This window comes from Ursus americanus, chromosome 3, assembly GCF_024610735.1.
Source record: "Ursus americanus isolate L20-20 chromosome 3, mUrsAme1.1.p, whole genome shotgun sequence".
In the NCBI taxonomy this organism is placed as follows: domain Eukaryota; kingdom Metazoa; phylum Chordata; class Mammalia; order Carnivora; family Ursidae; genus Ursus; species Ursus americanus.
In genome coordinates, this window is record NC_142129.1 from 81,277,688 (window position 1) to 81,303,862 (window position 26,175).

Sequence of the window (26,175 nt, forward strand, 5' to 3'; positions counted from 1 at the left end):
AGAATATAACAACATTAATAACAGAAGCTACCATTATTGTGTGCTTATTTAGAGCAGTGTCTGGTACATGAGAAATCTTGGTGATGATGATAATGAGTAGGAAGAGGATGATAATGGTGATGATGGTCGCACTGGTGATGATGATGATGATGTTTTATAATGATGTGATGATAATGGTGGTGTTGATGATGATGGTAGTGGTGATGATGGTGTGCCAAGCACTGTGCCTAGCACTTTATATGCATTATTTCATTTAATGCCTGAGAACTCTGTACAACAGAGATCATCACTATTTACAGATGAGTGACTTATCTCGTACCACACAGGCAGGAAATGGTGAAGCCAGGGTTGCTAAGGCTCTGTATGTTTGACACAATGCAATATTTAAAGGCCATTCTTAAAGCACCTGCTTTGGCTGGTTAGTCAAGACTAAAGAAAAACCCAAAGCAGGAATTTTCTGCTTTCTGCTTTTCTTCTCTTAGAATGGGATAATCAAACTTTAACCATTGCCTGAATGATTATGCATGCGTGCACATACATATAACTATCTTCAAGTAGAATAGGATACTTTTGACAGTGACTGAAAATGCATTAATTTGGCATAAGCAGTCAAAAAAGAGATGAGTTGTTTTTGATGAAAATTGTTATGCAGCCTGTAAGGCAGGGAGAGAAAGCTTCCAGAGATCTGGACTCTGCAAACATTAACTATAACTGCCAACCCAAAAGTCATCTACACGCACACCCAATGGTCTACAGAGTAATACACCAGTCATTTAGTCCACACTCAAAGAAACCATCAATGGTACAATCTTTTCCTATTACGATCAACCATATATATATATATATATATATATATATATATATATATATATATATATATATAACTGAATATATATATACTATATATATACATGAATATATAACTGAAAAAAAAGAAACGAATTTTCTTGAGATTATGTTTGCTGATTGTTTGAAAAATGTGACAACCACAATTCTCATGCAGAATTTTTTTTTCCACTGACAAATCACATTTACTGTTTATTTGGTTTTGTTTCATATAAGCACAGTACCATATCTGCACTAAGCATGCACTTAACGGACAAGAATGTTACATAGTTAAAAGAAATTTTGTTTGATGGTAAACATGTCTCAGAAGGTAAGGAAATACTCTATGGAAATATTGGAAATATTTATTTTGGAAAAAAAGACAGTAGTTTGTATAAAAATCAGGCATAATTGATTTTTAAGAAGAATTAATATTTAGCTTATTGCTAAAATACAAGTGTGGCTTTTTAAAAATTGTGTAATTTCTACTTTCTACCTGCCAGGAAACCATCACAAATGTCTCAAGAGACTATACATTACAGATCTAATAATAAAGCATTATGTGTAGTTTATGATTAGTTAAATAGTAGTTGGTACATCTTCCTAATTTGGTCAAATCAATTGTAGTTCTGTAAACTAGAGTGAAAGCTATATAAACTACATTTAATAATACACAGAGTCAGTGGTGCTTTTTTACCTCTTAATATCTCCGGATGAGATGGAAAACTCATATGGGGATAAACTGAAAATTTGCTTCTCACTTGTTAATAGCAGCAACAATACTGATAATAAAAAATAATAACTAACATTGAATATCTAATTGTTTCAGGCATGGTACTAAATACTTAACATGGATTCTCATATAAGTTTCAAATGAAACTATGAGATAGGTCAGGAAACTGAGGCACGGAGACATTAAGTGACTCACCCTTGGTCACACTGGCTTGAAAGTGGCAGAGAAAAGCTTTAAACCCAGAGACAGAGTCCAACTCCTGAAACAGAACCATTAGTATGCAAAGGGGTAGAAAGCAAAAGAGTAATAACATTATCTACTGATTTAATCAACTGCTAAATTTTGGGTTCCAGATGTTTAGGGAATAAGATATGGTATGATATTAATCATGTAGCAGAGATTGACTTGGGTCCAAATCCAGAAACTTATTAATTTTCTGACCTTTGGTGAATTATTTAATGTCTCTAGACTTCACTTTCATAGATGGTTAAGTGGTAGTATTAGTATCTCACAGAATTACTGTGACAATGTAAAAAGCTAAATCCCCTGGCACTAATATGAGAGTTTGATATTAGAATCATATCTGGTTATGCTGTTGTAATATCAATACACCTTAAGTACAAACTGTACCAGAGAAGGGGTGAATGTATGTGCCGGATGGTAGCAGGGAATCCTTGGAGGATAAAGTGAAGACGGAAAAAGGAATGGGAGGTCATACCAGGAAGGGCAATCAGAAGCACAGACATAAGAAAGACCCCGATGTGAATGAGAGATGATAAATAAATTCAACCTCACAGGACAAAAGGTTTCACATAAGATAGAAATGAGATTGCATGGACTATTTATATCATTTTGCTTCATGGCTCAAATAAGCACATTCATCATATTTGGTTCTGATAGTGTTCCCAACCTTTATGTAAAAATCCTTTATTTAAGTGTAAAAGAAGCAGAAGTCTTTTATTTGGCTTAATAATGATCCTGAGAATATTAACTGTGTAACTGTCCTTATGTCTAATCACCTGGGACATTTGTTAAAAATTCAGATACCTGACCTTCTTTGGATTTGGAGTAGAACCCAAGAATCTGTGTATTTACTATCACTTGCAGGTAATTCTTAAAACAAATAATTTACCAGCCAAGGATCCTTACATACCTTGCCTTTGCATCTCAGATAAAGCAGATACTCGGGCAGAACATTCAAGATCATACACAAGATCATTCAAAGGTAGGTTCCAATCTACCTTTCAAACTACTCTCCTCCAAGCAGCCTGTATTCCAGCCATACCACACTGCACACGGGTCTCTGTTCATGCTTTTTGTGTCCCGTGGCCTGAAATCCTCTCGCATCCGCTTTCTTACCTAGAAAACTGACACATGCTTAAAGCCTCGGTTCAAATGTCACCTATTCTATTGTAACCATCCTGCATCCCACTAAGGAGAATCTCCCCCTCTTTTCCGACCTTCCATAACATTTTGCACTGACATCTCTTGTAAGTCAATGGTACACATTATCCATTTCTGAAAGGGTTCGGACTCTGTTTTATTTACCTCGTACCCCTCTGTGCTTAGAATAGTGCTTAACACAAAGGAAGTGCTGAATAAACATTGGTTGAATAAATGCATGCATGAGTAAAGATTTATTTCACACTCTGTCTGTACTTTAGTTTGTTCCTTGAGTAATGGAAGACATTTTAAAAAGATGACTGGGGTTATTTGCTGGAACATTTTTGCTAAATTGTTTTCATCCTTTTTTTTTTTTTTTTTTTTGCATTGGCCTGTCAGTGGTGAACTTTAATAAGCCTTTTAGAATCAAGATCCTTTGATTTTTTATAATAAAAAAATATGCAGTCTAGAGTCCATTTTTTTATCATGCCTCTTTGTTAGAATAGCATGGAGCTTGAAAGTTGCCATACACTGGAGTTTGAGTTCAAGCCCATGCATTATCTGACATAATAGAAGATGTCTTTCCTGTTTCTCTCTGATGTCAACATTTTGCACATTCAAGGAAAGTGACACCATGGCCAAAAGAAGAAAGGCCAGAGGGTGAGGTGGAGGGAAAAAAAAAGGCAAATGCAAAATGAAAACACCCAATGCTAGAAAGGAAAAATAAAGGTTAAAGAACAGCTAGTTTGGTTATAAGAGACTGTAAAATGAAATCCTTTATGTTTTTATCCTACAAAATTTTAGGTCTTCCTAAATTTGCCTAAGCCAACTTTTCTGAGGGAAGATCTTTTTTTATTGTCCGATGTTTTGATGCCAATTTTTGTAGCACACACTAAAGCTAAATTTGCAGCCAGTTAGCATATAATTTATTTTAAAAGCTTAAATAGGATATTTTCCATGCAAGGTAAAGCTTTTAAAATACAAAACAAGCAAGAAGAGTGAATAGCTGTTACTCATTCCATGTCTACCCCTGAGTGGTATTTATGGAGGGGACTGGGCGTATTTCAGCTGGAGTGCCTGGTCCCAGCAGTAAATGCAGCACTCTCCTGACATCACTCTCAAGAGAATGAGAGGCTGTTTGTGTAAGAGTTTGAAATGTTATCTTTTGAGTCAGGGATAATGTGATTCTATGTCAGCTCTCCTCTTCTTCTCCTCTTTTGTGGAGGCACCAGTGTCACCATGTTCTTGAAATTAAGAATCCATGCATATAGCACCAAAGGCCAGTTAAGTGATTCTTCTTCTGATACTTGTTCTCACCAAACTTGTTGATCTCCTTCTAATTACTTGTCATTTAGCTTCATAAAGTACTTTTTATCTTGAGTTGTCAAAATAGTTTGTGGAGATTATCTTGTTTTTCTTTGCAGTGTTTCTAAGAGCAGAATGCATTTCATTCCTATTTAATGGTAGAGATAAAAGAGACTCCGCACTCAGGAACTTTGGAGCAGGGAATGAGGTGGTAGCAAATTTATTCGTTAAGATCTAAGTCTGTAGACTATAAATTTATCTTCAACACTGTACAAGGTTAGCACAAATTTTTCCAGTTGTTTCTGTACCTGGTGCCCTGAGTGGTGCATCTGCCTGGACACCCTTCTCTGCCACGCTTGCTTGATTGGCAGGGAGGGGAGATGCTACATTTATTACATTAATTTTCTATTTTTAGACAGAGACACTGAAGCAGAGAAGGGAAAAGTTATTTGCCGAAGAGCCAAAAAAATTACTCATTATTAAATCTAATTCTGCAATGGGAAACTATTGATTTCTATCCATGCGATATACTCTGGTTTTCTTTCACTTCTTTGTCTTTTCGCCTCCTCCTTCTCCTCCTCCTCCTTCTTATTATTATTTGGTTTTCTTTGACGGTCCTTAACTTGGAGATAAGTTGAACTAGATGTCAAAGAAAAGACCGTTGGAAAAGGCATGTAAATAGTAAAATGACTGATTCTTTGACCCTTGAAAGAAAAAGAAAGTCATGCTTACAAGTTTAAAAGAATGGTTCAGTTGGATGATTCTAAAAGTATGCAGCCTTGTTATTAACACTGAAAACTTTAATTACATTTCATTATACTATATTAGCTTCTCTTAATTGCTAAAAGGGGACTATGAAAGCAAAAACAAAAATGCCTAATCTCTAGAAGCTAGATTTTCCTCGCTGCTTTGTAATGTAAATGTGCCTGTGTGTATATTAAAATTCACACACTCCATCCATCTCTCTGGCTTTTAACGGAGGGGTCACCTGACTTCACCTAGAGCCGCCCCCCTCCCTTTCACAGAGGCAGCCCAGAAGTGAGAGACAGGCGCTTACAGAGCACAGGTTCTCATGCTGGGAGATGTAAATGACCCCGACTGAACGGAATCGAGTGAGATTGCTGGTGGGGGTTGGGGAAAGAGAAACGGAGGGAGAGAGGAAAAGCGTGTGAGGGGAGAGAGAGAGGGAGAGGGAGGGAGAGAGGAAGGGAGGGAGGGTGGGAGGGAGGGGGAGGGAGAGAGAGAGAGAGAGAGAGAGAGAGAGAGAGAGAGAGAGAAGTGCTGCATGCTTCATCTTTGAGAGGAGGGGAAAACAAAAGACCTCGGCGGCAGTTTTGTTGCTGTGTCTGGCTTAAAGAGGAAAATTCTGGACATCCATGCTGAAAAAAGCAAAGCTCAGCTGAGACGACTTCTATCAAGAAAATTATATTATCTGAGAATGGGTTGGATCAGTACAGGTGGTTTGAGAAGACACTGACTGAGGACCATGGAAAGGTGGGAGAGGACGTGCGGCTTCTCTGCTTCCTTTGAACAGAGCTCTAGGTTAGTAAGCTGAAACTGACCCGGTCTGGCTTAAATATCTATATGTGTATGTGTGTGTGTTTTCTATTTATAACCTCCAAACCCTCCTGCTCCCCAACCGCTGGGTAGGCAGTGCCATATTCCACCAGATGTGAACCTAAACTTGATTTGACTCTCACTTCATTACCAAATGCCTCCCGTTTGCTTGCGGAGCTTTTGTTCAGTACAGCTAGTGGAGAGCCGTCATGATGTCTCCTTCTGAGTCAGAATGTGTGTTTGAGCCCTAGATTGTCAGGTGGCTGTTTGGAGAATAGTTAGCATTTTGCTCCAGAAGGCTGCAAATGCACGATTAGGTTATTGTGAAATGTAAACAGGAAATATCTGCTGACTTAGCATTTCTCGGCATGTCAGAATAATTCAGAGATATCTGACTGAATTTGTCTTATCTTAATTTTCCACATAATTGAGTTCAAATATAATAAGTTTGAAATGGCACCCTACCAACAAAGACACACACCAGGTATTCTTATGACAGAGTATGTGTTACCTCCCATTGGAGCCAAAGCTTAAAAATTTATTTTATTGGGACCTGGTTTGAGGAAAGAATGCAATATGTCATCATTAAAATAGATGCCAAGGAGTTTTTTTATAATTGGGTATAGATGTGTGTAAAACAGACACATAATTTCTCTTGTTTCTTGCTGTGCAGATAGAGTGTCTTTTGTTCCAGCATGTGTATTTTCCTGTGTTTTTACAAAGAAAGCATTGGCTGTGCTTTCTGTGATAGGAGACTTGTATGCCAGTTTGCCATTGTGCACTCAAGAATCTGCTCTATTCTGAAGTAAACTGCCCAGAGGTATTAGTCAAGAAGCTGGAGGAGGGTGGGGAGTGGGGAGAGGTGGTTTTTTCCTTCCTCCTTTTTTTTTTTTTTAACTGTTCGCTCCGAAGTGTCTAATTCACATGATTTTAAGAGGAAATGGGGGAAGGCATTTAGTTTTGAATTGGATGCAGATCTGTGCCATGCAATTGCCAAAGACTATATCAAGAAGATGCTCAAAGCAGAGGGAATCAGATTTGTAATGGACTCTCTAAGAAAATGTTCTGTGAGGGTGAGTGGCTGGGTCCCTTTTGACCAAATTAAGATGCGCTCTGGCAGTGCACTAGCAGCTGTGAGCTGACATTTTCTTGTGAACCTAGTGAAAAATGGCTCCATATCTTTCCTCCCAGTCCTGAGGAGATGGTCTCTTCGAGTTATCGAGCCTTCCTCCAACGTGATTTGCTCCTTCGGTTGTTTTCTGATAGGGACCGATCGGCTCTTGATTCCTTTCAGTTCACCTGCCTTTTTAGATCTCGGGTTGAATGGGGAGTGGGTGGTGACGGTTTTACTTCAAGTACAAACTACCCAGCAAGGCTAGCAGAAGATATTTTTCTGGCAATCACGTTTCCATTTTTAAAAGCATAGATTATATTTCTTTGGACCCATTATAAAGCACTCTCTGTTGTTGTTCAGCGGGCTAGTCAACAATTTCTCCAAGAAAAGACGCACGCGTGTGTGACACTTTACATTTGGACTCTCCGCAATGGAAGTGACAGGTAAAAACATAGGGATACTTGCCTATCATCCATCTCTGAAAAGATAAAGCTGCCCTCTTCTATCTTTCTGTTTCTCCTCCTGTTTTTGAATCATGACTCGTGCCCGGGAGAAGGATCATGTCCCAGAGTTAGAATGCAGGGAGGGGATATACACTACTGTCCTGTACTACTCATGTGCTTATTAAGGAATTCCTGTGCTGAGCAGGGAGTGGAGGTGCGATAGCAGCCACACTGCTCCTTTATTTAGGCTTCGGTTTGTGAAAACTCCAACCAGCAGAGGCAGGATGCGCTTTAGCAGAGAGCAATGTGTCTGAGACTCTGGTTAAGAGAATGTGTTGCTTGGGGGTGTGTGTGAAATTGGTTATTCTCTATTATACAACATTCTAAGATGATCGTATGAGTGTAGAGTGAGTTCAGGAGGGAGGAGTTGGGCTCTCCATATTTTAGGTAAGAAGTACAGCACTAACCACCAGGGAGGACACCGTGAGAATGCAAAAGAGTATAATAGTGTGTGCCTCGTGCAGAAACAGTGATTCTTTAAATTGTATGATAGTTCCCTAATTATGGGAATTTGAAAAAATCTTGAGACTTCCTGAAAAATGGCAAGAAGTCACCTCTACATTATGACAAGTAAGACTTCTAGTACAATGATTTTAGCTGCATTATGGAAACAGCTCCCGAAGTGCTTTAGATATTATACCACTTGTACCACTGAAGGATATTTCTTAAAGGTTTGTATCTTGGACACTTTTCCATAGGACAGGAGTTACAACACAGATTTTCTTGGAGTCTGGAATAATTTTGATGAAACTAAGAGCTCACAGAGGCAAAGGGATTTGCCTCTTTAGTAGAACAACAGAAGTGAAACTTTAACACTGCATGCAGATCTGATTACTGCTTTTATACATGTGGACAATTTGACTATGGTACATAGTGTACTTTGGGGAAATTGATGCAATTATAGTTGAACAATGAATAAAACAATAGATAATACAATGAAAACATGGATTTCAACATTCATGGCAGGATTAGTAGGGTCTCTCTTAAATATTGTTAATGACTACAGGTGAGGGCATTTTACCCAGAGAAATTTCAGAGGTCTAGAATGAGAGGACCATGTTTGTACAACTAAGGGCATAGTTCACCAGCTGTTTTAGAAGCTGGATGACACTGATATTTAAACTAGATAATATGTAACATGCGAAAGAATAGCATACAAAAGAATCATGAACCCTGGGAACTTTCCACCAATGGAATTTTGTTTTAAAAGAAGCAAAATAGCTTTGATATAAAAGAAGTTCACAGAGCAGCAGCCATCGAGGGAGAACCACGAAAATCTAGGACTAATATGAAATTTTTGTAATGAGGTGCACGTGATGCCTGAGTGACCCTCAGGATACCAATGAGCTCTTAATGAGGGCTGAAAAAGAAAAAGCCACATGTTGAAATATATTTCAGTATGCCTACATTCATATAACTTCCAAGTTTGGAAAAGAGGAAATTTCCTAGGAGTAAAGTTAGTTGTTCATATATGGTGACTGTGGCATAGAAAGAAAAAGTTGAGATAAAACAATCAAGTTTCAGAAAAAAGACATTTTACCCTAACTGAATTTTTTTTTAATGTTTTTGAACACAAAACTTCTAAATTTCTAAAAACATCTTGAATAGTAATGGCCTCCTTTCTAACCTCCATTTTCTTGGTTACTTTTAGAACTCTGCTACCCTGAATTCCATTTTCAGTTTTTAAAAGTCTTATTAGGCAGCAACATTACATTAAGTAACTGCAAGCCTCTGAGTTTAAAATGCTTTAATTTTCTGTTCAATTGCAGGTATGTTTCTCTTCTAAGTCTGTCGTATCTTCAACTCTTACTCTAGGTCATACAGTGTGTGGCTGTCCCACTTCTAAGACCTCAATTGCTTACTCTGAAGATAGCAGATGTTTAATATAAGTAGAAAAAAAAATAAAAGTGTATTGCTATTTGACTGCATTAGGTAGTACCCTAAAAAAAGGTTAAAACCGTGTTATGATGTGAGTTATCAGTCCAAGTGATTCACAGATAACAGAGGTTAAAGCAGATATTGTATGTCTCAAGCATATTAAGGGTTATAAAATATACTAAATATACAGGATGGGGGTTAGTTCTTTTCCTGGTGCTCATCACGAAGACAGCTTTCTGTCAAATAGTATCTTTGTCAAATAGTATATTTTCCAGAAATAGCGCATTATTCTGTTTCCTCTTCTAGATCCCCTGCCTGGTCTCCCAATTTATACAAAGAGTGTATCTAATCCAATGAAAGTGATAGTGATAAAGAAAAAAATCCTAATCAAGGTGTTTGAAAATTTAATATTTACTCTGAAATAACACTGTCAGAGTAGCTTTTTTTTTTTTCCTTCTTTAAATCAGTAAAGCAAATCAAACTTTGGAGTCTTTAAGGAAGCTCACACTGATGTGTATTATGAAATAGGAGGCTCATTTCCAGGCCGTTAGCCAATGGAGGAGAAGAAGCAAGCTTAATTGGTGACTCTAATTGAAGCATTGCAGGTCAGGAAGTTCCCATATTAATAGGACCCCAGCTGAAATTCCAGAGCCAGCTGTTGAACTTGCTCACCTTTCTCTTCTCCCTGGGAGTAGGGCTGGGAGAATAATCCGTTAAATCAAAAGAGATCACCTTTGCTCTAAGACCATCTCTGAGATGGACCAATCCTACAAGCAGACAGGTATTCTTAATATCTTCTCAACATAAAGTTTCTATTACTCTCTACTTAACAACAGATTCTGGGTGACTCTGGAAGCCTCTCAGAGTTTTGTTGAAGTCAGGGGTCTTGCTAAGCACTGCCCACAAAGGCACAAACACCTCACCCAGTAAGAAAGGCAGAAGGGATGGGGGCCTTTTCTCCTACAGTAGAGAACTGAGGCCTCTGGGTCCTTTTACTCAGAGGGCCACAAAAGCCCAAATGCCACACTAAGGAATTTCTGGCCAAGTGTTGAAGGATTCTTGATCTTGGATTCACACAACTTTGTTTTTTTGTTTTGTTTTGTTTTGTTTTTAAGATTTTATTTATTTATTTGAGAGAGAGAGAGAGAAAGAGAAAGAGCATGAGCCTGGGGGAGAGGCAGAGGGAGAGGGAGAAGCAGACTCCCCACTGAGCAGGGAGCCTAACATGGGGCTCGATCCCAGGGTCCTGGGATCATGACCTGAGCTGAAGATAGCCGCTTAACCAACTGAGCCACCCAGGCATCCGAGATTCACACAACTTTGTAAGGATAGTCTTTCTTTTAGTGCTTAGAAAGCTTCATGTTTTAGGGGGAGGCTGGCTGGCTCAGTCAGTAGATCATGGGACTCTTGATTTCAGGGTCATGAGTTCAAGCCCCACATTGGGCATAGAGCCTACTTAAAAAGAAAATAATAAAATAAATAAAAAATAAAGGCCTCTTTCCGGAAAGGTTCCTGTTTCCTTCCATCACAGGGCCTTTGCACAGGTCAGAACACTCTTCTGTCCTTTTTCACTTGCTCCTCCATTAAAGTGGTTCTCTCTGCCAAATGTGCTTAGGGCTTTTTCTTTGGTATACTAACCAGTCTTAAAAAAATTGTTAAGTTTATAGTAGTGTTATTATTTGATTAATGTGTCAGCCAGGAAGCAAGACCTTCTAAAGTTTATTTTGGTCACGGTAGAATCCTTAGGCCCTCAGATCATGTTAACCCATATCAGGTGTGCACTAAACATTTGTTAAATGAACACTAATGCACCAATACTAGGGTAAAGACAGTGTATCTGGCTTTGGCTCAACAAACAACAACTTTCCTAATTGGGTTAGCTAGTTTGGGCACCTGCTAGGGGAACTGTACCAGAGTATTCCCAGGGTCTCCCTTTTGTCAGGATTTTCCATCTGAGAAAGAACGCTTGAGTGCCTGCTATGGGGATATTTCAAAAGGAACTTTGCTATCCCCATCAAAGTGTTCATAGGGCCAGTCTTAGGCAAAATTGTGCCTTGTCTTTTCCTCTCAGTTTCTCCCTCTAAACCATCTCTTTTTTTCTAAATGCAGCCTCTTCTACTCTTACCTCCCTTAGTTCTTTGCATCCGGGACCTTCTAGGTCTCATCTGACAGTGGCTATAGCTTGCCAACTCAGCTGCTAATTAGCTTGTGAGCCCTGAAAGCTCACCTAAGGTATAAAGTCTTCTAGGAGTATTTGCATTTTAAACAAAGCTGTCACGGTACTGATTAGGTACTGCTTATTAATATGAGGTATTGTATGGCGGAGTATAGTGGGAAGCCTGCCTTTAGGGAGCTTACTTTTCAGTTGTAGAGCTAAGACTTACCAGAAACAATTGGCAACTACTCTAAGTCTGTAATCAAGAATTGTATTTGTGCAAATTTTAATAATGCTGGAGCATAAAGGAAAGGCTTTGTAGAAGAAGTGGGACTTCAGGTGGACCCTGACTGATAGGTAATATCTAAATCATCTTATCAAGGACAAGAAAAAATTAACGTTTTAAGAAAAACATGCATAAAATGTTCAAAAGTATTTAGCACAAGGTTTGTTAAAGTCTTTATATAGGATACTGTTTATGTCTATTTTCCCAAGTATAAAAGGCAAAAATACCTTTTTTTTTTTTTTAAAGAAATCATCCAACTTTCATTCATTCAAGCCATAACCTTGAGATCCTGAGAGTTAGGACTTTCACTCTGGAATTTACTTCCCATTATGCCGTGAAGTAGTCTGTTTATCTCAGCATTTAAAACTAATCTCAAAGAAGTTTTCTGTCAGAGGTGCTTTTAAAGATTCTTTTAGCAATATTGATCACTTTAATTGAGGTTTATTGAAAGTGCTCAGTATAGCTCTCTTGTGGTTCGTGTTCTATAAATACATCATCATTTTAATGATATATAGTAGAGTTTTCATTTTATTGCAGTCAGCCTAACACCTTGTACAAACCTTATATTCACACCAGGCCATGAGGAGGAGGAAACATTCTTTTCCTCTGATCTTCTATTGAACTTAAACCACAGAACTGAGGAAGAATCATTTTCAAGTATGTTCTTAGTAGTATAAACCTGTTTCATCTCTGTGTCCAGTTTGAAGGTTCCCTGTGGAAAATCCTTAAAAATATATATATATAGCTCAGAAGTTAGAAAATATCAAGATTATATATATATATATATATATATATATATATATATATATATATATATACTGAGAGAATTTAAATTAAGTGATTTTGTAGGTAGGACAAGTATCCTATAACTAGCCTTCTCATGAAGTTACTGATATAAACAGTTTCCATTTTAATGGCTTTAGGTTAGATACAAGAATTGTTAAATCCTATAAAAAATTAATAGGCTTATTTTTTGGACTTTTCTTGTTTAGATAAAGATACTTTAGGGTAATTCAGGTTGTGTATCTGCTTAAAGAGTGGGGTCCCTCTAATGAGCCTCTGCCAGCTAATGCTGTGACAATGCTTCATGAGTAAGATTGCACACACATCCTTTAGGGGCCCTCACTGTTACAAAAGGAAGAAAGAGATAATATAAATCATCCCTTGGATTTTATTAGACAGCCCCTTCCACACACCTAGGTGCATTACTCTTTCAATATGTGCTGGGTTCAAGAGACACTTCAAAAAATAAAATCTTCCACTCCTTTTTTTTTAAAGAGAAAAAAATACAAAGAGGCCGGGATTGGTCTTAGTATACGAAATTCTGCTCTATGTGGATCACTAGGTCATGATAACTCATTCCCATTGTGCATGTAAGTCTTCATATGGTGCTGCGTATGGTAACTTTTATTTCCTAATATGCAGATATGCAGGTGCTATTCTGGAAATCATAAGTCTTTTATTATTGGTGCATTAGAGTTTTAAAAAAAATTAATGGCTAGTTCCATTTATCTAAATCAGGGCACAAAGAAATTGGTATTAAACGATTACTATGTCTATTAGTAGTTCATATCTCCCAAACCTGAAAGACACATTGAACTGTGACTGGTGACAGGCAGACCTTTGATGAAGTTATCAACTGCTCATTCCCCATGCTTCCTTCTCTCCAGCTTATAGAATTCTCTATGTCTGGATTTGCCTGAATTAAAGTCTATCATAGAAGTCTTGATTTTTCTCACACTGTCTCAACAACCATTAGAGCCAAGTGTACCAAACCATACCATGGTATTTTATGCCTATGAGTATCTACACATTTTTCCTCACCGTCTGGAATGTTCTTCTCTGCATGAAAGCCTAGTTATAGCTTTTCTGTGAAACATTCTCAGGTCCCTACTCCCCAGATCTTGGGAAAAGTCTGTTGTTTCCCATAACCACACACACACACGCAAACACATTCTACTCTTCTGTTTACAATTCTGTTTCTCCCACTAGGATATACTTTTTTTTTTTTTCAAAACAAAGTTGGTTTTTTTATTATTTTCCTCTGCCCTTTCTGTAATAGAGGACATAACACATAAATAATATATATGTTGGTTAGGACATGAAAAAATGGATCCTCTTCTTGTCCACGTTGTGGAAGGAAGATTGTATTGTGTGTTTATGAAATTAAATGGCTCAAAATCTCCATTAAAAAATCAATTGCCTTTATAGTCACAGTTTTACTAAAGCCAAAATAAATGTTAATCATACTAAAAAAATCACTACATATTTTTTCTAAGAATCTGTGAAGTTAAATAGTCAAATGTGAGCAATGAAAGTTAGAATTAAAGGAAATGGGGCTAAATGATTTGATACATGAAAAATTAACTATAGATAGAGTCCATGAATCATGTTAGTCTTCTTGTCCAAAATGATGTGGAGATCTCTCCATCTGTATTCCTTTATATCCATCCACTATTTCAATGGAGAGACAAAGGAGAGATGTCTTACCTTTTCATAGAGCTTTGTTGCCCTGGGATGATCCATAGACCAGCTGCATCAGCATCACTTGGGACCTTGTTAGAAAGCAGAATCCCAGGCCCCACCCCCAACCTACAGAATGAGAATCTGCACATTTTACCAAAATCCCAGATGGTTTAATTTGACACTAATGTTTGAGAATAAGTATCACAGGGAACTCTTTTATAAAGTTTTAGTCCGTTTTGAAGCCTACAATTGGGCTAGTAACCCAGAGACAAATTGTGAATATGGAACGTTATTTCTTTTCTCAAGCTATAGAGTGAAAACAATTCTCCCTCCAAGTTGCCCATCTCTACATGTCCTGGGAAAGAGGGAAATGAACCTTACTGGAAGCTAATATCCTTCTTCTTCTTTCCAAACCAATTTCTATTATGTACACCGGGAAGCAATGAAGTGTAGCAAGAGAAACTGGAACTGAGTCTGGCCTCTGGCACATATTAGCTGTATAAAGGTGGACAGACTCCTTAGGCTTTTTAACCTCATTTTCTTCTCCTGTAAAATGGAAGTTATAATACTTCTTGGCAAGGCTGTTTTGACATTAGGGATGAAGATAAGAAATGATCTCCTGTAGCATGCTTGGCACATAGTAGGCATTCAATAAACAAACAGGAACTCTAGCTAACATTGCCTGACCCCAGTTTCCTTGAGGATCCTTGGTGAAAGCAGAAATGTAATCTCTCCTATTGCCATCTTGTGTTTGCCTCTGGACCGCTTGGAAGTGGGCACTAAGGATAATTGGTTTGACTTCCTGCTACCTGATTTCAAGAGGATAAGTTAACGCTTCTCTCTTGCACACACTTACATATTGGAATAAAATGCTTCTGGAGATACAAAGCAAAAGAAGAAACTCATATTCCTGCTATCATACTCCTTCTAATAAATGAAATGTAGGCCATTTCCCAATAAGATTGTCAAGGAAAGTTAGTGTCCGAATTTACTAGGGAAAGTAGGCATCTCATTAGCTAGGACAGAGAAAGAATTTAGTGTGGGAGCAGATGAATTAAAACCCATTTGTAGGCTTCTATTTCTAAGAACTGCCATTACATGATGATTCTTTCTTAATCTCAGCGGAAATTTTAATACTGGAACTTCTACACCATTACATTCCAGTTGGCAATGTTGTCTTTAAAATATTACATAACAATAAAAAATATACAGGTTTATAAAAAACAAATGTTTACAGAGAAATTGCACAATGAAATCTCTTTTGTTGTCTTCAAAACCTAACTTGAAAAAACAATTAAAATGTCTATCTTGGAAAATAGGGAAAGCACGTGATAAAAATCTCACACGTAAACATACATTAAGCTATCCAACCATTGTCAATCTCCATATTATTTTGATATAGCAATATGAAAAGAAATAATAGGTGTTATGTTAAATTAACAATTTTTGGTCACAACTTCATGTTAGCATCATTCTTTCTTACAACTAATGAGTTTATCACAATGTGATATTTGAACTTACACTGAAATGAACATTGCCACATTAAATTTGCCATTTTAACATTCAGAACTAGGGAGAAAATTAAGAGCTCCTAATTAACATTATGAAGTTCTTTGGTTTCACAAACTTGAAAGATCTAATAAAAAGCATGTGCCAAACATGCCCTGAAAAAAAATGTATCTACTTGTGATTTTATTAATTTTAGCTGGTTTTCTTGGTTTTAAATGAAGTTCAATCATTTTAGTGCTATATGTCTTAACTTCTAAATGAATTTGTAATTACAAAATAAAGCAATTCATCTATCTTTATATTTCTATACAGATCATTTTAATAAGCCAAATTTCAAATTTTAAATCTGAATAAAATGTTGAAATACTCATAGTTTATTATTTTTATCATATCTGACTCTGGTAGACTTGGCAATTGCTTAATATGGAGAAGTATACTGTGTTATTTTCTTGAGGCTAATCCTTTTAAATATTTCATTTTGACAACAAATTTCCCCAAAATATATTTACGTAGGTAGGGTTGTACTCACATTCTCTGGATTGATGATTGCCTTAAGCAAATATTCAGTATCTACTGTGTGCCAGTCTTTGGTTAAATGCTGAAGATACAGAGATATCTGAGCTTACGAGAAGCTTGTAATTTAGTGTGGGAGACAGACATGTAAACAAGTGATCTAAATGTGACAGGTTAACTACCATAGCAATATGAACATAAAGGAAAGAATAACTCATTCTACCTGGTGAAACTTAAGCCTTTACAGATGTGTAGAAAAATCTGAGTACGATCTTGAAAAATGAGGGGTGCCTGGGTGGCTCAGTTGGCTAAGCATCTGCCAGTTAAGCATTTGCCTTAGGCTCAGGTCACAACCTCAGGGTCCTGGGTTTGAGCCCCGAGTCAGGCTCCTCCTGCTCAGCAGGGAGTCTGCTTCTCTCCCATTCTCTCTGCCACTACCCCTGCTCTCTCTCTCTCTCAAATAAATTTTAAAAAATTTCTTTAAAGATCTTTAACAATGAAAATCACTCTTTCAGTTGTAGAATGAAGAAAGAATAGCTCAAACAGAAGAAACTATATTGGCTGAGATTCATAAAGAGCACTGTTTGCCCACAAAATGGTGGCACAGTCAACACAGATGTAGGGTAAAACAGCGAATGAAATCCTTTTGTGACAAGTAGGCTTCTTATGGCAAGCTCCACAGTCATGAAGCTGTTAATTTCTTTTTACACAGATGCGCATGTATTGTTGCATGTATGTAGTTTATAATTTGGAAAGAATTTTGGTGTATGTCATTGTTCTCAAGTATATCTGAGCACATGCAAACACCGTTAGGGTGGAGAATAATCAAAGAGAAGTCTAGAAAAATAGCTAGATAGAATAATTTTAAGTGCACTAAATCTTATGTACATAAGACTTTCAATTTTTTAATGGAAATTGTGCATTGTATTTCTAGCATATCGCATTTATTCATACCGCAAATATGTATTGAGTGCCTACTATATGCCAGGCACTGTTCCAGGTGCTTGTGATACAACAATAAACAAAACAGAAAAATATCCTTTTTTTCATGAGGGAGACAAGCAATGCAAAAGAAAACTGGTAAAATATATAAAGTGTTATATAGCAATAACTACTGAGAGGAAAATGTATATAATTAGCAAAGGCAATCATTAAATTCCCAAGTCAGAGCAATGGGAAAAAGAACATTTTGGAAGGGAAGCCAGGGATGATAAAACTAAGAAAATGACTTTGAGTCAAATCTTGATGGAAGTGAGAAAGTAGAAAAATATAGCAGCCTCTGTTTGGAACATACTAGGTTTGAGATTCTTCTTTGTTATCTAAGAGAGTAAGTCAATTGGGCAGCGGGGTACATAGTTCTGGAATTCAGGAGTGAGGTCCACGGTAAAGTGCACATTCGGGGGTCGACTGCTCATATGTGGTGTTCAAAGCCCTGTGTCTAATGGGATTATCCAAGGACTTGAGTATGAAAAGGAAAAGCACTTCCGGGTAAAGAGGTGGGGAGATCTGGTGTTGGGAACTTGTAAATGTCCTCTTCTGAATGCAACAAATTTTTCAGTGAAAAAGGAAGCAAGTTTATGGTAGAGGAGATATCAGAGATTTTGAGAAATGAGAAGTCTGCAAGTGTAGGGGAGTGGGAAAGGAGTGGTCTAGAGAAATATAAAAAGATTGATGGGTAGCATTAAGAGTCCACTTGAAATTGGTCATTTTTCACTAGTCACCTTAAGCAGTTTGGGTAAGGCACATGGAGACAATGAGAGTTTTATTTAATTAAGGTTGTGTATATGATGGAACAGGAGGAACAAGAGAAGCAAGGTGAGTACACTAAAGTGACTACAATGATTAAGGAGAGATTTAAACTGGGTGGGGAATGAGCTACAGGGAGGGGGTCAGGGACTGAAATCTGGGTGGGGTCAGCAGATTGAAGATCTCAGTAGGATTGAAGAGTTGCAAGTTGGTACTGTAGAGAGGAACCCCATAGTTATCTGTTTAGAAGTATCTGATATCAGATTTTTCACAATACTCTCAGGTGCCATCATGTTCCATTAAAAGTGTCTTATTTTAAATATTACCCTCATTTTGTACAAACATGGCTGCCAAATGCATGTATTACTACACATTCCCACTAATTGGTCTATTCTCTGAACAACTGACAAAACGCAAGTGCTGATGTTGCAGCTGCTCCTATTTTCCCAGTTGCCTCAGGAGAGAAAAAAAAAAACACTAAAAAATATTATATGAGTTAATGACAGAATAAACAGTTGTTTACAGTGTGTAATTGTAAATCCATATCATTGACATTACTAGACTGAGGCTTGAGTTTACTTTTGCATTGATAGAAGGACTTTGTTCTTTACAATAATTATAATGGGGAATAATTTATGCGTGTATGATGGGATCCCAGATTTGGATTCCCACCTGGCTGGCAGGAGCTCTGATCTCCTGGCTGACTCCTGCCGGTCTTTTCCTTCAGGGGTAGTTGGGTTCTGCTTCTCATACCCTCCTTTGGCTAAGAAGCACATTCATCTGACAGATCTTGTTTGAAAATGTGTTGTTCGTATGCCTGAAGCTCAGCGTAAATGCCCCCAGGCTGCTGGGGACATAGTCTTCCTTTAGGACTCTGCAATACTTTCAGTTAGATCACATTTGTTTCAAAGATGCTTAAGATTGTGACATAGACTAATATGGTATTTTGGGTAATAAACAAAATAAAAAAGAAATGATATTATCAGAAATGTAGTCCATCACCTTTGACGTCAATGACCCTTCTTTCTGTAAGCCAACCGATTGGATTTTGAGCTAAAGACCCAATATATAGGCTGCTTAGTCATATATCTTGATTTGTTATCTATGTAGAATTGTGATTGTGTAGTGGAAGAAGCCAGAATTCTGTGATGTTCACAATGCAAGATTTTGGCTTAGAGTAGGAAGCGGCACAATTTTAACCAGTAGGCAATTGGTGGACTTTTGCTAAGGTCAAACTTGTTTGTTGAACTGGGCTGTTTGTCTTGTAGGGGAATACATACATTTGGATGACCAAAGAACAGCAGTTACATTTCAAAATTTTACATCAAACGATAGGTCTTTATAATATGGAACTTTTATATTCATGGCAGAACCACGTATGACATGTCCCACCAAACATGCCATCAACTGATGCCTGAATTATTTTGTCAAATCAACAGATTAATTTCTTTATACTCTTTACGGATCAGACCTTCAGAGGTGTTCACTGTTGTGTAGATGCACAAGACTTCTTGTCACGAAGATATGCAGAAGCCCCCAAATTGTGACGTTTGCTGTTATGTACTCTGGGTGCTTTTCTTATCCTCGGTGAAAAGTATATTAAAGACCCACAGGCTCTTTGAAACATGTGTAAAAGTTAAATTATTTTCATTCAATAATTCAACTTTTCCTTTATAAACATAGCGTAGATTAAACTATCCCTTTATATAAAGGAATATCTGAAATACTCTGGTATGTGGTTTTATAAAAAGACATGAGACTAAATGATTTTCCAAAGTTGTCATAGCTAGTTACCACCAAAGCTAAAACTAGAATCCCGGACTTCTGACTTTTTGTTTACTGCTCTTCCCTGGAGACACACTTACAGAAAGTTATTCTTGAGCGCAGAGTCATTGAGTGTCTCTTCCACTCTGATGAATTCTTATCCTTTTAGAGTAGTGTATTTTTAAACTTCCAGTCTTCAAATGCTTTGCTGACTTAAATAAAAGGATGTTGCACGTGGTATAAATGATATTACCTTGGCCAGCAAAGGTGGGATTTCAGCACATGGAAAAGCAGATTCTGAGCCTCAGAATACATTTTTCATAATAAGGACCATCAATCAAGATGCAAAAAGACATGCAGTGAGGAGGATTAAAAGCAAATAACTTAGTGACCCCAGTATAAAAGGAAGCCGACCTGAAATATCAGAATATTTGCCTTCATTCTCTGGTTTGTTTTAATTTGTTTTTTAAAAAAGAAAGTACACGCAGTGAAGAAACTGATACAGGCGGCAGAGGTGGGTAGTTTGGAAGCTGTTTTGATTCATTTTAGTGAATCATTTAGAATTTATATTTAAACTTCAAATCTAATTTTCCAATTAATTTCACAAAAGACATGCTTTTTATATTGATTGCCCAAGTGTGCTCCCTATTTGTGTAAGAATACCTAATTTGGTAATGCTAACAAGCAGTGTCCTTAAAACTAATACTGGCTGCCAAACTTGACATGGTTTTAGAGCCTCTAAGGATCCTGAAGAGTGCAAGCTGCACTACTCAAAATCATTTTTTAATATGGAAAATTTCTGCAAATCCATGTATTTCACAATGGACATTTGAAATATAACTTGTTTCCTTAGGGTTCATTATCAATAATTATTTTATTAGTAACTCTCAGTTTTCTTTGGCTGAAGGGCTGCTTTTACCATTTCTTATAGTACAGCTCTGCATACTATAAGGAATGGTTTCATTTAGGTTTTGTTGATCTGAAAATGTCTGTATTTTACCTTTATTTATTTATTTATTTATTTATTTATTTTTTTTTTTAAAGATTTTATTTATTTATTCGACAGAGATAGAGACAGCCAGCGAGAGAGGGAACACAAGCAGGGGGAGTGGGAGAGAAAGAAGCAGGCTCATAGCGGAGGAGCCTGATGTGGGGCTCGATCCCATAACGCCGGGATCACGCCCTGAGCGGAAGGCAGATGCTTAACCGCTGTGCCACCCAGGTGCCCCTACCTTTATTTATTTTTTTAAAAGACTTTATTTATTTATTTGAGAGAGAAAGAAAAGAGATAGCAAGAGCAGGGTTAGGTGCAGAGGCAGAGGGAGAGGGAGAAGCAGACTCCCCGCTGAGCAGGGAGCCTGATGCGAGACTAGACCCCAGGATCCTGGGATCATGACCTGAGCCGAAGGCAGATGCTTCACCGACAGAGCCACCCAGGCGCCCCTGTATTTCACCTTTAATCTTAAAAGGATATTTTTACTAGATATAAATTTCTCAAAGGACAGTTTTATTATTTTTTTTTCTTTCAACAGCTTTTTATTGCTAGCCTCTGTTGTCTCTGGTAAGAAGTTAGCCATCATTTGTACCATCATTCTCTATGTATAATGTGTCATTTTCTCTGGTGGCTTTCAGGATTTTCTCTTATTTTGAGATTTCAACAATTCAGCTATGATTTGAATTTTTAAAAATTTTTTCTTGCAGGGACACCTGGGTGGCTGAGTCGGTTAAGCTCCTGCCTTTGGCTCAGGTCATGATCCCAGGGTCCTGTATTTCACCTTTAATCTTAAAAGGATATTTTTACTAGATATAAATTTCTCAAAGGACAGTTTTATTATTTTTTTTTCTTTCAACAGCTTTTTATTGCTAGCCTCTGTTGTCTCTGGTAAGAAGTTAGCCATCATTTGTACCATCATTCTCTATGTATAATGTGTCATTTTCTCTGGTGGCTTTCAGGATTTTCTCTTATTTTGAGATTTCAACAATTCAGCTATGATTTGAATTTTTAAAAATTTTTTCTTGCAGGGACACCTGGGTGGCTGAGTCGGTTAAGCTCCTGCCTTTGGCTCAGGTCATGATCCCAGGGTCCTGGGATCAAGTCCCATATCTGGCTCCTTGCTCAGTGGGGAGCCTGCTTCTCCCTCCACCTACCCCTCCCCCTGCTTGTGTTCTCTCTCTCTCTCAGGCAAATAAATAAATTAAATCTTTAAAAAAAAACCTTCTTGCAATTTTCTGAGCTGCTTGAATATGTAACTTTGTGTCTCTTACCATATTTGGGAAAATTTTGGCCATTATTTAAATATTTGAAAAATTTTTTGTGCTCCATTCTTTCATCTCCTATGAATCCAGTGATGTTATGTCTTTTAATAATTGTCTTATAGGTTACCAGAGGACCTGTTTATTGCTTTGTCTTTTTTTTAAATTTTCTCATGAATTCGTATTGTATTATCTCTATCAATTTCACTTCAAGTTCCTCTTTTTTGGTCTCTTATCTCCAGTCTACTATAAAGGCAAGACAGTGATTTTTTTTTTTTTTTAAGATACTGAATTTTTCACTTCTAGAATTCCTTTTTTTGTTTATTTCTATTCCTCCACTAAAATTTACTATTGTTCATTGATTATTATTATTTTCCTTTATGTTTTTGAACATGATATAAAAGCCACTTTAAAAAATATTGCCAGCCAGCTAGTTACATCATATATATGGGCCATCTGTAGTGATTCTCATCAATTTCTTTTATTCTTGAGTATGAGTGACTTTGTTTCTTCATATGTCTAATTCTATCCTGGACATTACTGTTTTCTGTTATGTTCTTCTGAAAATGTTTTTTTAATTTTTTTAAGCAGGTGATTAATCCTGAAATTTCAAAATGTATTACATGTTCAAATACAGACACATGTAAACTCTGTCTTGTCTACAATGGGCAGGAGCTGAAATTTCTGTTAGTCTTTACAGCTTTAACCAGACTGCCTGGACTCAGCCCAGACACAGATAGCTCAAGAATCAGCCAGATATCTGGGCAGAATTTGATGCTTCCTTCTGTAACTCTCTCCTTTCCAGATGAGAAAGAGAAAAGACAGCTGGGATCTAACCTGAAACTAACTGGTGGGACTTTGTGTTGCTAAGAGTGAGCTAGGCGAGTGTACTGTGAGTACAGTAGGCCATGGTATACCACTATGGAACCTAAAACAAAACAAAGCTCAGAATACAAACATCAGGCAGGGCCATTCTGTGACCATGATGAGTCAAGACAAAAATGAGATCACTCTATAATCATGTCCAAAAACAGACAAAAAGAAAAGTATCCAATCCACAGAAATGACTAAACTTTCCTTCTATGGCTCATATAAGTGGCTGCTGCTTCTTCACGGTTACTAGATAGGAACTATTAAGATTCTCAATAGTAGAATTACCTCTACTTTTTAACAACATAGAATCTAGAGCAAAATTCTACCTCCTTGAATTGCCCCCAAAAGAACATAACACAAACCTCAGTGCTAGAACCTATGAGGCTCCCCTGGTGTGTGTTCTCATTTCTGAGTTAATACCCAATTTTATTCACCAGGTGCTCTCCTACCTGGTGATCCTTGGTTGAAGGATAATGGCACAAAATTTCTTCCTTCATGTCCCAGTGTACTAGCCCCTAAATCTGATGCTTGATTTTTTAAGCCATAAAACAAGAGAACAATCCAACTTTTAGCCTCTCTGCACTGTGGTATGTGCATCTGCCCTGAGGCAAGTATCAATTCGAATTCTGGGAAACTCACTTAATACCATTGTCTGTTTCTAGTTTCTGCCTGCTTTTGGTTGCTTCCCAGTACCTTCAGAAAGTTATTTATTAAAGTTTGTCCATAGCTTATAACTGTTATCTCCAGGAGGGTGTTCTGATGAATATGAATTACTTCACCTTTATGGAAAGCAGAAATTATTTTTTGTTGATGTTAGAAAATATTACTTTGCATTGTGTAATCTATTCCTACATAGGACAATATGTATCTGATATCACAATTTAGTAGTGCTCATCATGTTTCATTGCAATGGGTAGGCAGTGAATGGCAAGATCAATAAAGTGATTTAAATTTGGAAACTTGGGAGGGCCACATAAGTCATTTACCGTGAGACCTCTTGAACTTCCAACATTCTTATGTTGGGTAGGAATCAAAAGACTTGTCCAAACAGTACAATTCCCACAGTTTGTCCATATCTAGGTTTAATTTTAGAAATAATATAAAATTATCATGCATGGAGATCATTATAATAAGTATATTGATCTGACCCACTAATATATTGCTAGAAAATATCACTGGAAAGATTTGTAGCCAGTGCTTTGGGGAAAATAATTTGTCACTGGAACAACAGTGATACCTTAAAATTGAACTTGATGTAATCATTAATTTTCTCAAAAATTTTACAAAGCTTTATACTTGTTATATATCAGGGAACGAGTCGTTGTCTTATTTCTTATGGGAATCAAGGACTCTAGAAGCACATTCTTTTTCTCTATCACTTAAAGTCCAATGTATTTCTCCAATGGGATAAATTTGTCTTGGTTCTGTCTGGAGAGACAAATCTTTAACATTATTTACTTTTAGGAGCTCTCCGAGTGTAACTTATGAGCAACATATATCATTATTCATACAGACAAGACATGCGATTTAGAAATGCTTCTGTGTCTCTTTGGCCATTGGATTTTACTGATGTGTTGCTAAATTGAAGAGATTTATTGTTTTTTATTATATCTGTCTGTGTCAGGGTAGAAATTTTTTTAACTTTTTTTTTTTTTGTAAGTGTGAATATTGCCTTTGGTAAGAGCCAACATTTGATACTACATTGGTTCTGCAGCACCAGAAACCCACCTCCAATTCTCAGTGTCCCCTTAGCCTATTCTGTTTTCTCCAGAAGACATTACCTTCTACTATACTATATATTTATAATGTATTTACTTATGTTTATTGTTTATGTTATGTTCATGTGTATTGTCTGACTACTCCTTCTAGAACGCAGGATCTACATGGGTAGGGATATCCTGTTTTGTTCACTAAAGTTATCTTATGAGACTACAGTGGTATTTAGCATATAAGCATTCATATATATATATTACATACACGCATATTACATACATGTGTATGTTACATACACACACATGTATATTACATATATGTCTATCACACATTACATATACATGTATAACACATGTATATTACATGTTACACATGCATGTATATCACACACATATATATGTATATTTCATATACATTACATATATGTGTGTATATGTAATATATATATTAAATGAACTAGTAAAAAGAATTAGTTTATATAAACCAAATTTTCCTGGACTGTTAATATAGCCCTTCTACTTCCTACTTTGTAGGAGGCAGTAGGAGGTCTCCCTGCCCTTTTTTTTCTGTCCCTTCCATTTAAATTATCTGCCTTCGTCATCTACATAAAGCTCAGCCCAGATCTTTTTTAATCTTTCCTCAAAAATCGTTAACATCTCCCTAGTGTCTATAAAATGAAATCCAAATTCCCTAGCTTGGCATTTGAGGTCCTCTGCAATCTATCCTTATTCTGCCAACAACTTCATCAACCAACGCTTCCCTTCTGCTGAAGCTTTTTCGGATGTGATCTTTGGGCTTGCTTTGTCATCACTTCTTTTAAATATCTTCTTTGTGCTGTGGCCTACCCTGATTACCCCACTTAAAATGGGAAACACGTTCCCCATCCTCCTTACTCAGCTTATTTTTTCTCCATTGTACTTATCACCTTCCAATAGACTATATAATTTACCTACTTATTATATTTTGTTTCTTTCCTCCCCAGAACATATGCTCCATGAAAAAACAAAGGTTTGTGCCTGTTCAGTCCTGCACAATAACACCAGTGTTTGGGAAAGTGCCCTGCCTCCATAGCTTTAGTATCTCCTTCCTTCCACTTAAATTTCTTTTCCCATGTACAGAAATGTACTTAAATGAACTCCATGTACCTATTTGTCAAGGCCTTGCTAAAAATACCAGTTCTTCTGAAAAACGTCTCCACTCTCCCTGAACTCAGATGAAGATAACTTCTCCTTTTCTAAACATTGGTAGCATTTAACCAGAAACCACTTTTTTATCACTGAAAAAAACCACAACATTTTATTGCTTGTATTTTGGATATTTATGTGCATGTCTTATCTCTCCTACAACTGTTCCTTAAAAACAGGCTTCATCACTAACTATCTTTACGATCTCAGCAGTACCTAGTTCTGTATACATAGTAAATGCTTGATAAATTTGTGTTGAATAAATAGCTGCATGAATATCCTTGTTACAGTACTTTCTACCCAAATATAGAAGCAAGGTTTTGAATTATGTAAAACCCATGTGAAAAGAAATTTTGATTTTGAGCTTGATTATTTTTGGGAAAAATCCAATTATGTCTTAAACTCAATGGACTGA

At 36.9% G+C, this 26,175-nt stretch overlaps 1 protein-coding gene across 8 annotated transcripts in view; it reads left to right on the top strand.

Moving 5' to 3' along the window:
* The window catches only part of MAGI2 (membrane associated guanylate kinase, WW and PDZ domain containing 2), a 1,265,804-nt gene that overhangs the window by 553,710 nt on the left and 685,919 nt on the right, over positions 1-26,175 (top strand). Inside the window, exon 1 of one of the 8 annotated variants that reach the window (XM_087861144.1) lies at positions 5,496-5,788. The exons of the other annotated variants lie outside the window; for them this stretch is intronic. The gene's annotated coding sequence lies outside the window, so the exon portion shown is untranslated. Of the gene's footprint in view, positions 1-5,495; positions 5,789-26,175 lie in introns of those variants that run through there. 8 annotated transcript variants of the gene reach the window in all.